The sequence below is a fragment of the Gymnogyps californianus genome, chromosome 4, assembly GCF_018139145.2.
Source record: "Gymnogyps californianus isolate 813 chromosome 4, ASM1813914v2, whole genome shotgun sequence".
Classification (NCBI taxonomy): Eukaryota; Metazoa; Chordata; class Aves; order Accipitriformes; family Cathartidae; genus Gymnogyps; species Gymnogyps californianus.
The window spans coordinates 72,268,264-72,283,247 of record NC_059474.1 but is presented as its reverse complement, the minus strand read 5'-3'; the positions used below and the strand labels follow the sequence as shown (position 1 = coordinate 72,283,247).

General features: G+C 36.6%; 1 long non-coding RNA gene across 2 annotated transcripts; it reads right to left on the bottom strand.

The window, feature by feature from the left end:
• Window positions 1-338: 338 nt before the first annotated feature.
• On the bottom strand, window positions 339-14,445 carry LOC127016158 (uncharacterized). Of its 2 annotated transcripts, none has more exons than XR_007766441.1 (5): window positions 14,394-14,445; window positions 8,229-8,315; window positions 5,687-5,902; window positions 4,223-4,321; window positions 339-818 (listed from the first exon to the last, which is right to left on the bottom strand). It is a non-coding gene; the product is annotated as an uncharacterized LOC127016158 (long non-coding RNA). The 2 variants fall into 2 exon arrangements; XR_007766442.1 differs by lacking the exon at window positions 339-818 and adding an exon at window positions 1,490-1,517.
• Between the last annotated feature and the right edge of the window lie 539 nt (window positions 14,446-14,984).

Sequence of the window (14,984 nt, the reverse complement as noted above, 5' to 3'; positions counted from 1 at the left end):
AGAGAGGAGAAAGAAAATAGCCAAATAGCCACTTGGAGAAAGCTGTTTTTTCACTGTAGCAGCTTCTGTTTTGGAGGGCTATGAAAACCAGTCCCTCTAGGTTAGGGACCAAGCCCGGATGTTGTTATCCATAGGATACTGTAGGTGAAGCAGTGTTATGGACTGGGAAGTGCCATCTCCAGGGCAGCTGCAAGCGCTGCCCAGAGATCTGGCATATAAGCAGGAAAGATGTTGCTAATTTTGAAATAGCTGGAGGGGCAGAGAAATCTCTCTTTAGGAACAAGTAATTCTCTGTTTATTTGCTTTTATGACAGATCAAACTGGTGCTAGTACCCTGCTTATGGGAGGAGAAACATGACTTTTCTTCAAAAACATTTATGGAAGAAAAGCTTTCACAGAGAAAGAAGCTTTGTTTATTTGCTTGTTTTATGAAGAAAAAAAAAGCTTTCATACACAATTCCCTTTGCTGGTTTTGACCTGTCACAAGGAACAAGCCAGATGCATTCAATATAGTGGGTTTTCATATTTTTCTTTGTCACAAAATGTTGATACTGACAGCTATTAAAAAACTTTAGAAAGGAATGCACACGTACTTAAAATGTGCAAATGCTTTCAAGTACCATATGTGCCAAGCATTAATCTCAGATGTCACATTACAAACCTAATGACTAACAACAGCACTTTTAATGAGCCTTTTGAGGGAGGAGCAGTTGAAGGAGAGTAACCTGAACGCAGGCAGGCCAGAAGCAGAAGTAATAATGTCCACTTGGTCGCGCCTCTCCTTCCATGGGCATTTTAGAACATCTGAAAAGAGTTGCCTAGGGAAAAGGATGACACTTTACTCTTACTGGCCCTTAGCATGAATCCCTAGCTGCTGTTTATGGAGTCCCAACATAGACAAGCATAACTACTCAAAAATTTTTAGGAAAATCATTACAATATTAATTCCAAAGCATAAAAGTTGTCAAAGGACTTGCCATTGGTCTCACAAGAGACATAGCTGATATAGAGTCAAAACCCAAAGAATCTTTTGTTCAGCATGGTGGCCAGAGGCAGACACCTTATTTCCCTGATTTTTTTAACCAGCCAGACCAAGAAACACAGTGGCTGCATGTGGAGTACAACCTTATCTTCAGGTCTGGATTAACTAGACATACATTTAGACACACAATACTGAGCAAGTAAACATCTGATTAAAACTCTCCTGAAGCATCCTATCTTTTTACTCCTACAATACATGTGAATCATGCTTCTCTCTTCTTTTATAGTTTACAAACAAAATGAGAGAGCCTAAGAAAAAAAATTAAATAAATACAATACTTATATTAATAACTGAAGGTTTAGTCATTTGGAATACTCCAGTTACTGAGGTCTTTTCTTCCTTAGCATGTACGCTGTTGTAAAACTCATGTAGAAGAAAGTGCGTTGTTTCCCACAGAATTTTGATATTTAAGACTTTGTTTTTACTCAATTCAGGAAATAAGTCAGAGGACCTCTGGAGCTTTCAACCATTTGCCCTAGGACAAAACACATTCTTCATGAAATGAATCTGAACATCCATCTGACTTGTAAGTTTTCCTAAAATCATGAATCCTGAGGCCCTGGATTTCCTAATGTTCTTACTCTGAGGGGTTGCTCTGTAAATCATGGAGTAAGAGAAAACTACATTGAAAGGGTTTCCTTTAAAAAGTCAGAGAGAATTAGGCAAACAGCCTAAAGAGACAGTCAGGCATGAAGCCAGAAACCTCTTTATTCACAAGCACATTGTAAGGTAACCCTGCCTAGCTTTTGCCATTACTTCAATGGTATCACTGTCATAAAAACATCCAATTTTGATGACTGAGCAAAGTTCTAATGGTTTTTTTTTCTAAATGTCTCTCAAAGTGTTTAGTACCAGAGGGTGATTTTTCTAACATTGGTTAAGATATATGGTTCTTTGTTTTATATATTTTTTTAATAATCTCTGTGTGGAAGGCAAATAGTGTGCTATTAATCATGTGTGTGGCGGGTTTATATCTTTATCATCTCGTGTTAGAAATGAGAAAATGTTAGACAAGGGAATAAATCCCAGAATAGGTGTTCTGTATGCTTGTCATACCTTTCTGCTCTACTTCTACACTTGGTGTCAATATAGTAATACAGTATGTGGTACACAGTATATGTACAGTGTACAGTTCATTGCAGGCGTAGAAATCAATTATTCCTATTTTCCATGCTTAATACTATTGATTAAAAAACATCTTGCAAAATGTATCACAAAAAATGTCTCTATAGAAGCCTGGTTTTGTTGGCTTTTGAAAGTCACTTACACTATGCTATTAATACCAAATACTAGAACTATTTTTATGCTGTCTGTTCTTGCAGTGGAATAGCAAAAAGGACACTGGCTAAGGTTTCTCTTGATTCATGATGCAGCATTTGCAAGAATTAGCCCTTGGGAAGCTGCTCTGTCCTAGAGCACATAGTTTGTAGTGTAGGTCTGAATCACAGTGTATCCCAAACAGCTTCCCAATGCAAAGAAGAAAAAACCCTCCAAGGATACCATCTTACCCTTCAAATCCTTTAAAAGCTCAAGACTAGACCCGTTCTGGCATTTAAGATGCTTCCTACCCATACACTATAGTTCACAATCTCCTGGTGCCTTGATGATGTGTCTTATCTAAAACTAAAGGCATCTTAAGTCACCATTTGCAGTTTAGGACACTTTCAAATGTGGGCAGACTCTATCAAATATGCACATATACAATCATATGTTGCAAGTACTGAATTCATTATAAAACCCTCAAATAACACATTGCTTAGTTGTCTTCCTGAAACATGCATGATAACCATCTTTTTTGAGCCAAAATCTTCCTTGGTTTCAAAGTTACCTATGCTGCTGAGGATAAATGTCTTCTGTAATTTGCTAACCATATTCAAACCAGTCTTGTACTGCATACAAAAGATATGTTCCAAATTTTATGTAGCTGCATTTGACTCTGCTGTCATTTCTACGTTTCCTTTCCTACATTGCACAATTACCACAGCAATTGTTTGATTTCACTTTTTTCTTTCCCCCCCCTCAAAAGCTCATAAATCCTCTATTATTCTAATTTCACACTCCACTTCTAACAAAAATATTTCCCAAAATGCGAGACTGTCTGCTTACACTCTGCTGATGTTTTTAGCAATTCAAGCCACCAACCTACTCATACGCAAAAAATACAAAGATATTCTGCTTGTGCCAGAATACACAAGCAGCTTGTTTCTGACTTCCTTTTTGGCCACTAGCAGCTGTGCGTAAGTATCTTGCTTATGAAAATGATCTTCATGTCATCCTGGGATTAAAAACATGCTTAATGTCCTGCATCAAGTTTCAGCATTATAAATGAACCCAGTTTGACAATTAGACCTATGAACAATCCTGCAAATGTGTTGTAAGTGGAAGAAAAGGGTCTTGCCTCAAGTTTCCAGAACTTCCCTGTTCCAGGAAAGTAGAGGAAGACAGAGCAAAAGTCTTACACTTTGGACACACATTTAGTTGAAATTAATTTACTGGACCATGTGGAAGTGGTTAAAGCTATAGTTGGCCTGAGCAAACTGTGCACTGAGCTTCCCCTCACTCTTTTAGCCAGCCAACCTCTTTTGGTACACAGAAGCCGCTGTTGGCATGTGTCTTTAACAGTGACAAAAAACAAGGCAGTCATTCATATGCAGAGAGGTAGAGACAGGGGAATAAGTCATGCCCACATCAGGGTGTGCAACTCAAAGATGTTGCGCTCAGGCATGTTTGGGTCTATAGCAGTGCTCATGCTGAGAAAGCAAGAAATATCATAGGGGACTTCTCTTGGAACAGGTTGGTAGGCAGCGGACTGAGAATTGCTTTTGAAAGGAGCATGTAATATTTGTTTTTATGGCAAGGCATGAAATATGTTAATGAAAACCCTTGCTGAGGGCTCTACAAAAGACATACAATATCAAGCAAAACTCGTTGCAGTCCTTGAAATTAAATATTTCTTGTCCTTAAGCAAGAGGGAACCCCACCAATTAAGGCTTTACCCCATATTGTCTTGCTACATCAGCAATTATGGCAGTCATGAGAGCTGCTGGAATAGGCAGTCCAACAATTGCTTTATTTGGAACAGCACAGCTTTTACAGTGAAAGCTACAAATAAACCAGCACAGTCAAACTTTTTAGAGCCTGTCCTGAACTGGTGACATAGATTACTAGTATGCCACTTACTTCTGTCCAAGAGAATAAAGATGTCTTCTAAATAACTGGATCAGATTATGAAGTTGACAGACATTAATCTTCCCTCTTGGCTTGGTCTCGTATCACTCCCTGAAATTAGATAACAAAACTTAGACGTGGGAGTATGACTGAAGCAGTTTTAAAGTTGCAGGTAACCATGGTGTAAAAGATTTCAGACTTTGTCAAACCCAAAGAGAAAGCCTGTTCAAAAGCAGATACATTACAAAATGCTTGACTCTAGCAATATTCCTAGGCAGTGGCAATGTGCGTTCCTATGAGATATCTAACTTTTCAGCATAGTAAATTTTCTTACTTAAACAAGCTGTCACATAGGGTATAGTTTCATTCTAAATATCATCTCTTCTGTAATTCCAAGCATAAACATAAGTTATTTTCATGTGACCATTAGGCAGTATAAAATATTGGGTAAAAGGGTAAGCAGAAAGCAAAGCTAATTTGTACGTTCAGGTGCTAGAACTACTGGAGTTATCTCAGTCTCACACATGGGCTTGAAGGTGATTCCTCTTGAAAATACTTATTATTATTTTGTACGTTTTTATTTCATTGTCATAGCCAAAATATTTTTTATGTGAATAATGTTTTGTTTTGAAACTAGAGTGGCAGCCTGCACCTTGCTATACATTTTTCTCCTTATTTATGTAAAATGCCAAAAAGGAAGAATATTCTGTATGTAAACATTGAAGTCCCACGTTAGCTGCTTAATATGCAAGAGATTGTACACTTTTGGTGTGGGATATAGTAATGAAAATAGTCATAGAAACCATGAGACTCTATTACTGAGATAATCTCGATTATATAGTAATCAGTGTTTATCTTCCTACCATAATGCATGAACATAATTTTTCCTTGAACAAAAGAAAAACCTAGACATTTTCTGCAATTTAAAATATGCCTTATTATTACTACGATGCAGATGAATAGATACAAAGAAATTTACACTCCTGAAATCTTGAAAAGTAAGAATATTTCCCTTAAGAATTTAACTAACCAAATTCTTTTGGTTTTCTTCTTAAGTGATCTTTTTAAATGAAATTTTGATTTCGCCTCCATTTTTTGACATCTTGATAGGCTTTTGGGGGGTTGTTTTTTCAAAAAAAACCCCGTTAGTTATGCAATTTTACTAATTTAAGGTCTTCCCTTTTTTATGTTTTGATGGAACTTCCCTAGAAGTTTGCCTTGTATAATTTTGCCTTGTATAATTTTGCTTACCAATTGCATCATCGAAATTTCTAGTTTTCAAAGCTTCATAAGTTTACTGAAAACAATATGTAGGTCACAGTAAAAACTCTTTCAGTGAACACGGAATTATCTGAGAAGTCTGCAAATGTTAACCAGAAGTGAAAGGTGAAAAAAAGCATTCAAACCTTTTTCAAGAAAATATGTACATAAATAAAGTATTCACAGCTGTATAGTAAAGACAAACAACATACTTACAGATTATTACTAAAAGAGACTGTAATGTCTCTTTTGTAGTCTTGATACATTCCTTGTTTTTCTCTCCTTTTTGATATTGGAAAGATTTATAGTTACTTCTCTGTTCAGGCAGTAGATAGAAAGAGGTCTTATAACTCTGTTCATCACTAAACACCATGTTCACTATTTCAATCCATTGCTGCTGAAGTCTGAAGGAGTCCAGTGTTTTTTCATTTTCTGAAGACAAATAACTTTCATTATTTCAGGAAGAACACCCATACCGTGTGCAATGTTTAGAATAATTAATTTTCACTCTGACTTTTCCATGCTAGCCTGAAAGTTTGATTAGGTCACATTGTCTAGCTGGTTGATAAATGTCTGGTTAGTGTTATGAATTAACAGGCCTCTGTTTCGGGGCAGACAAATGTCTGCATGGTAGCTTAAATAGCAGCACAGGGATGACTAGCACCAGAACTGCGAGCTGGGCAGTGACTTCATGGAGCACCGTAAGCCAGAAGGCCTTATTTACCATTTAGTTTTTCTGCCCTTTCTACTATAATGAGACCGCTTGTCTGCTTTTCCCTACTTACCAACGACATACAGAAAGACAGCTCAGGGCCCTGAGGGCACCAGCAGGCTGTAAGGGTGCCCAGCCTCACCAGGAGGCCTCACCCCCGCTTCCTCTGGCCTGGAGCCCCCAGCAGGACCACCAGCCTGGCCCATCCCCTCACAGTGCGGGGGGCCATCGTGAGCCCCATTACCAGCCCCCATCTCTGCCCACCGTGTGTGGAAGCTGTGGGACAGCAGGTGAGGGCATGGCCTGTGCTGGGGACAGCCTCGTCTCCCAGCTCATTCCCCCTCACAGAGCGGCCCTGCGGCCCTGGCAGGCAGAGTAGAGTAAAATACTATTTTGTCCAGTATCTTTGCAAATTGTACCAATTTTGCAGCAGAACAGAGAACATGCTTTAAAATTAAGAAGAAAGAATGAAAAAAGAAGGAGCCAGGAAAACTGGGGGCATTAATTTTCTTCATTTGCTACCGGTTAGCTGGCAGTCCCTTGCCTATCGCAGTTCCCCAAACCCTAGAAATGGCAGTAAGAGGCAGGTGCGTTGCTTAGTGTTACTGTGGAGAAGGAGACACAGCAACTCTGAGGAAACGACACTCTCAAGCCTGAGAGTACACAGCCCTTTGCTTTACACCCTAAAAAGTAGTTTTCACATTTTTCCAATAAGCAGCATGATGGTGGCACTGCCAATAGAGTCACACAGGCACTTACTCCCACTTAATAGTACGGTTCCCCATGGAAGAGTAGGGTCACAGTCCCATGGGTTATCGTGGTCTTTATTTCATAAGCAAACCTTCACTGCCATGAACATCCTCCTGGGAAACGCCCATTTCAAACTGGCATTTTCTAGCAGAAAAAGTAAGGCCGTTCTGATAACAATCTTATGGCACTGCTCTCAAAAGCCAAAAGACAAACAGCAACATTAAAATCTTGTGGGCAAGAGTTATTTAATTAATGCTCTTGTGCTCTTTATCAACCAGCATGTGAATAAAGGGCATAGGGAAAGAATTAAGAGCTGAGAAGTCAGGACAGACCTCTGGAATGAAAAAAAAAAAAAAAAAAAAGAAAAGAAAAAAAAAAGACATACCATTACTTTCTGGTAAAGATCTTCTTAAGCAACAGGTTAGTCTAGGACATAGTATGATATCAGTTTGTATGCGCTGAGAATAGAGTTACTTGATTATATTAGTTGAATCCAGATGCTGACTTTTTTTTGTCCTCCTTTTCAGGAAAAAAATTCTATTGTTTCTATCACATTCTTCATCTCATGCAAAAGTGACAAAATTTTATATTTCTGCAGGTTTTTTCATACGGAAAAGTGACCATGTATGCAAACAACAGATACTGTAAAAGGTAACATGCTCTTTCCAGTCTTAATACAGTGCCGTATAGATGCCCTTATTCAAGGTAGATAACAATGGTGATATCTTTGGTTCCATTATATACTTAAAGTGGTTATCTTGTAGTAACTGAATATGATGTTGTTTTTCTAAAAACGGTCCCAGGCAGGAATATAAATGCCATTGATATTTTAGTTCAGAAACTGAGCAGGATTTTATAAAGGGCTTGCGAACTGATTCAAGATTTTAGATCCTGAACATACTGATGTCTGTAATAAAGCAACCTAATTCTTAGTCTATCATATGAAAAACTCCTCTTCTTGGGTGGCATAAAAAGATAAGGTTAAAGTGAATACAAACTTTCTGATTAGAATAAAACTGGTTTAAAGTTTACCATCTCTGTAACTAGAAACTTTCTGCACAAATGAGTGGCAATGCAGGAATATTTTCTTGATGTACTCAGATGAGAATTTCCTTTATTTCAGAACAAAAAAGTGCTCATGTGATATTTACAGAAAAAGGAGCTTCAAGAAAAGGTAATGTTTCTATAGCAACAAAACTTTCTCGTTTCCTGTTCCTATTCACACTAATTGTTTTTCTCTGAGCCAGTTCTGGCATTTTTGCAACCAAAAAAAAAAAAAAGGACAACAAAAATTACCTCCTGCTTTTGTGCAGTTAACTCTTCAAATGCACCTATCAGGCTGGAACTTGCTTCAAAGGCGTGCAATTAATGATCACAGAATACCTGCCAGGGCAGAAATGGTGTTATAACAGTTTTGAACTTTTACCACAACCTTTGTATTGCTGGAAAACTGAATACAGATTAAATTCAAATCAATATGCAGAAAAAAGTCCTGTGGAAAATATATTTTGCAGTCAGAAGTATTAGAAAAATGGGGAAAAGTCATTTTTATACTTAAACAACACTTTTCTCTTTCTTCATATAACTAATAACCTTTCAGATCTGCTTCATTTTGAATTTCTATTCATTAAATTTCCTCTTTTCTGACTTAGATGAAAATCTGCTTATACCTATTCAAAATGAATGGATGTTATATTCTAGCTTGTTCCTGGGAAGTACTCCTAAATATCCACACAGCTCTCCCTTCTATATTACTTCATGTTCTTCTATGGTATAATGTCTCCAATAAATAAGCAAAGTTTCTACAATACATGGTATAGAAGTCTTCACTGGTGCCTGATCTTTTTGCAAGATGAATAGCAATTTCTTTTTATAGCCTATTACTTAGTGACATACATTTTGCGATACCAGTGCAAAGCTATCCAGCTGTCAACATCAGTTCTGGCAGTATGATGAAGGCTATAATTGAAGAACACTTTTAAAATAGTGTTAAGAGTTACAAGGGAAATCCACAAGGAAGAACTGCTTCAGTTTTTATGTCTAGCATTAAAGGAAGAAAATTAGTTTGGTTTTTTGATTTGGGTTGTTTTCTTTTTTAAATCAATCCCTGGGAAAAACAAATCTAAAATGTGGGATTTGTTGTCCAAGTCTGATAAAATCCTTTTATCAGGGTTATTTGAAACTAGCTCAAACATCAAGCATAACCTTCCTACTTAATTATCTTAAAAAATGCTGAAATAGCTAACATTCACATACGGTAGCAGAGTGAAAATGGGGAGATGATTGAAGTTTAACTCATGCTCCTTGAGCTACTTGGCCCCAAACTGGAATTTACACTTAGCAGGAAACATGTATCAACAATAAAAAGTTTGTAGTAACAGAGAATGAGATTTCCATACAAAGAATAATATGGATAACATTTTATTAATAGGCAAATTGTGTATTTATTTTTGTGCCTAAAAAAAATAATGGGTTCTCCTTAAAAAAGGGGAATTTCCAAGACTCAGATTAAGAGCCATGCAGCACCGATAAGAGATATATGAAAAGTTCTGGAAATGATGCCAAAGCTTTTTTGCTGCCTCAAAATGCAGCAAAGTCCACAAATATGAACAGATTTATGAAGTATCTCTATTAGTCTTAAAAGTCCTTGCTTCTTTTACAGACTTACTGCATATTATATTGTATGAAAAGTCAATAGGAGCTGGTGCAGACCTGTGTGCCTTTTAAAGTCATTCCAAATATCCGTAATCAGCAAAACCTTGTCTGCATGTTCTGCATACATTGCATATTTTAGAAACTCCTGCCTTTAAAATGCGGAACAAAATTTAATAAGACAAGGTTTATCTTGAAAGTGTTTTAGTTATCCCCCTGAAGTAATTATGCCATAAAGTTATTACATCTCCTAACATAAAAGGACAAACCTTTTATTGATAAATGTATCCTTTACCACATAAAGGAATTTCCCTCTTCTTCCTTATTCCTTCCCTCCCCCATTTCAAACCGTTCATAATCAAACTCCTTTAGTTCAAAGATGAGTTAATCTAAAATGTTACAATTCTTCAAAAATAAGATGGCTTAAAATGAAGAATAAGTAAAGTCAGGGGACTTGACACAGCTTCTATCATAATGAGCGCTCGGTATTGTATTCTTAGTGTTTTTTCAGGATGGAATGGTAGATCTATTTTCAAGTTTGAGAAATGATCTTTCCAGTGAATATATATAATTTGAGGGGACAGAGTTGCTCTGCAAAGCAAAATTACTTCTAAAGGTTCTGCCACCACCGGGAGAACTAAGGAGATATGTTTTCATGTCATTGTCCTCTTTATCTGGGCTTCCAGCAGTCATGTCTCTTCTGGGCTTCCACAGTCACTGCTGTATGCTGTTTTTATAAGACATTGGCACTTACTAACTAGCACTTCAAGGAAAAAAGTAAGTATACATTAATTAACTAAGCACTACATAAGTTCCCGGCTGGGTGAAAGGAGAGCTCGCCTGTCACTTAGCTTAGATTTTCTTTGTCTTATTTGCAGGTCAAAATGTGTTTTAGTAAAGTGTAAAGGCTCTATTACCAGTGATAAACATTCACTGTGTAATTTACATGACACATTAAAACAAATATTTAGTAACAAAAATATTTAAGTATTGTTGAAAGATGCTTAGCACAATCCATTATGTATCTATAACAAAGTTAGTGATTTTGAGAAATACTAATCTGCAAAGTAGTTTCATAAATGAAGCTTCATGTACCTCTAAATCTTATTCTTAAAATTGCATGCAAGAAGGGATACAGAACACCTCTAGTCTGTTCCAATGCTTTCAATCCAGTCTAATTTAAGTAGTGTTCATTTTTGCTGATTTTTCTACAAAGGAACCATTTTACTAAATGAGTGTGCATGGAGGTGATGGTGGGAAAAAAGAATAAGCATCTTGCCCCCAGATGCAAGTAAAGACAGAAGCATATATCTGAATCTATTTTCTAGGCATGTTCTAGAAGCCTACAGGAGGCAGGTTTGACCTTAACACCCTTTAACCACGCACGCTGCTATACAAACAGTTCTGTAATAAAAAGGACCTTGTATTATGGAGAAAGAAGTATAGTTTCTTCAGGACATATCATCAGCTGTAGAACTTCTGTGTGAACACCATTCAGGTCTAGCAATTTGTAACTAATCATTTATCAGTTTCTCCTGTTTCTATTGATACTGCTGAGAAATAATGATTCTGAATTTTTTTTTTAGACAGATGCTATATCCAGATGACTGTTTAATAGCCCTTGATTAGCATGTTTTCCCATGAATTTTGACTAGGCACTGTTTGAATCCATTTATATTTTTGGTGACCACAGCATTCTTTGCCAATAACAATTTAATTATCTCCCTTTTGTTTGTATAGAATATCTCCCCAGTAATTCACTTGCTGCATCCCCCTGGACAGTCTGCATGATACCTGAAAAAATTAACTGCGTTAGCCGATCCTTTAATTTTCTATTCATAAATACTCTTATTTTGATGTAGTTTCCATTTTTACTTGGAATCATTATTAGGTGGACTTTTTTGGTTCTACAAAAGTGTTGAATTTGAATACTTTACAACCACGCTTAGAGTGGCTTCTCATTAATATATCTTCATCCAGGGCTTAAATGAGAAATGCTTTCCCGCTTTTGAATTCTCTCATTAGTTGCTCCTAAGATAGAAGTTTAGGATGCAAAAAAGTGTTAGCCTATGCGTTATATTCTTTCCTAACACTCTGCTAGTCTACTTACACTTAGCTGAAGTCACCTTTTATATGGTAATAATACAGCAGAATTTTCCTCTGATTTTCCATAGTTTCCAGTACCTCTTACAAAATTAGTTGGAAAGCTCCAATGCTATTCCCCACCCTCCCAGGGCATAACATTCCAATTCAAAGTGATTTTTGTAGTACTTTAATGATATAGTAAATATAGTCCTCTGGTTTGTTTTTTGTTTGGTTTGGTTTAGTTTTGTTGTTGGTTTTGTTTGGTTTTTTAAAAAAGATATAATACAATTCTTCTTCCAAAGTGATCTATGCTGTCATTTTTCATACCTGATGACTAGAATCTTGTTGATTTTCCTCCACTAACCTCCTTGGATGCATCAATATTTGCATTTAGAAAAAGTGTTTCCATTTGCCCACCTTCCTTTCTACATCTACCTCTTAAATACAAGAATATAAGAGTATATTTGGTCTTTTTCATTATGTATTTTTTAGCCCTGCTTGGTAAGTTTTTTAGACCTCATAATATTTGGGTTACCATTTTAGAAAGACTGGGAAGAGTGGGTATGCATTATACAATTTATAACCAATTACAGAATAAAACTTAATTTTGTACAAGTAGAAAGTGACTCCGAAAAAGCTCAATACTTCTCTTAGAAGGCGCTAATAGATGCTAACATCAGTCTTCAATTTCAATTACTCATTCTCTGTTGGATTTCTGTATCACTAGGGGACACATACTGGAAAATTTCTCTACAAAGAACTCAGAATACATGGGAGTGAGTAGTCCAGAACAGACAGTACTTTAGCAAACATTGAACAGTTCATTAGTTTGTATCCTAGTTTGTTTATGGTTTCAGACTGAAGTTTGCTTGTGCCTTGTCAGATTAGTCTATATTAGTGTTATTTGCCTACACCTTACCACACAGAAAGTATAAAAACTACGTTACCTAACTACCACCGTAGGTTTTAAGTCTGAAAACATTCTCAAATAATGTTCATCTTCAGAGTGTTCTTAAAGGTCTGCCTCATTTCTCAGTGCCTTCAGTACTATTTAATTTCTGTTAATGTTTACTATATATTCAGCTAGCTCATAGACATATCCTGTAGGATCTTTAAACTTAGCTTTCATCAGCTACCATGGCTACATTCCAGCTCCCATAAGTGCTAATTGCAATGAAAAGAACTTTTTTTTGATAGATGGGGAAGTTGCATTTGTGAATGGTAAAGTAAGGAAAATTGCAAGTTGTTTAGGTCAATGAGAAAGGAGATATTGTTCAGAACCAGAACTTCAGACACCTGGTGACATTTGGTGGCAAAACTCAAACTACACACATAAGGAATTTCAACTTTTGGATGGTGACTGGATGGCAGCTCAAAGAACAGAAGTTTGAGAGTGGGGCATACATACAAGAGACACCTATGTCCCTAGGATGTCTTTGTATGTAAAAAGGACATCAAATCACTGCCAGTCCATCCACCAGGCAGGCAAGAACCCTCCAGACTACAGAATGTTGTAGGTCTTCCCTTCAACAAATAGAAGTGTTCTACATCATAAATGCTGAAAGAGAGAAATAAATGGTAATTACTCAGATGCAGTTCATCTCTTTTGGCTAGTAACTCTCCACCAGGAAGGATTTTGTGCACCTCAGTACACCTGCATTTTTCTGTACAAGATTGTGCCTCCATATGCTCAGTTACTCTCTTAGCATTCAGTTCATCACTGGATTAGTATTTTCCTGGGAGTTTCAAGTTCCCAGTTTACCATAAATCTCAATTTGATATCACTCAAGCTCCAGAGATAAAAATTTGTAAAAGCTATGAAGGCATGGTCCACTATTGCTACAAAATCACTTCCGCTAAATATATTCATGTACTAATCAATGTGACTGACATACCATGTGTCAATACACCTTAGAGAAAACTGCAGTAACAAAGATTAATGAAAATTCATTTCCAAATACCCTTCCTATTTTTTTGTTTCTCAAACATACGTTAAATTCTGCAAAAAGTTTTATTTTTAGATCTTATTAAGGAGATTACCAAGTATTTCCTGACTGAAATAGTTCATTAGCTTGCTCCAGAGCAATTTCTGTGTAGTGCTACTTTGCATAAGTACCAGTACTGGCTACTAGTATTTAGTGTTAATTGACCCGATTTGGTGAACCTCAACAACATCCAGACTGATACTTTATTCATAAAAGTTGGTGAAAAGGTTAGAGATTATGACTGAGGATAGATAAATGTATTTCTCCACTATAAGGAGACATTTAAAACAGAGTTTTCTTTGTGACTCTTAGGATTAAACAAGTAGGCAGTGGGAAAACAACTGCATGCCATCCTCTATAGGTTGAGGAGGTGCCGTAGTCAAGAGAAATAGGGTTGCTTCCATTTCTGCTGAATTGAGTTCTGTGGTATAGCATCTGTCAATGAATCAAATCTAAAGAACACACTTAGAACAAAAGGACTATATAGGACTTGTCCTCAAAACATGAGGCCTCATATTTGCAGTCGGTTGCCCATACATTCTTTGAACATGAACTGGAGCTTTCACTATAGAAACAGCAAGGGAGTCAGTGGCTAAGTGTCGGGAAGGTAACAGATAGAATATACAAATTTAAGAGGTTAAGACTACTCCATTAGGAATGTAAAGACACTGTCCTCTAAACAACTAATGTAGATAATTAGGTGGCATAACTACCCCTCAATATAGAGAAATAAACATACTGTAAGCCTATGATGCTTTCAATCTTCCAGTTCCTGAAGTGGAATGCTTTAGTGGTTTCAGGTATTTCTTTTTTCTTCTTTAGAATCTGAGTCTGGAGAAATTTCAAAATATCAGACTTCAAAAAAATTGAAAAAAAGTTTCTCAGAGAAAGATCATTCTGCTTTTATGTTATTTCTAATTCTTAATGAACGTACCTATTTTCCTAAGAACAATTTTCAACTAAGTATTTTTTTCTTTGCTTCAATTCTTGGCAGAGTCTTACGCCTTTTCCTGTGGGTTTAACACTTGCCTTTAAAACATACGTATATGTACATTTGACTTCACTGACTGCACACCTCATTTCAGGTTAATTACTTCTTCCTCCATCATATAATTAATTTTGTGATTTTATTATATCAAATGCCAGAGAGGTTGTCACCCCCAAACAAAAACAGCAGACCTGTTCTCAGCACCCGCCCTACTAACAAATTCAGTAATCCACGTTAGTAAAAAGGTGTTAAAAAAACATTTTACAGCCCAATTTGTGCTACATATCATTCTCCTTACTCTACAGCTGTTGGAAATAAGCTACAGGACCGATTCCAATGAAC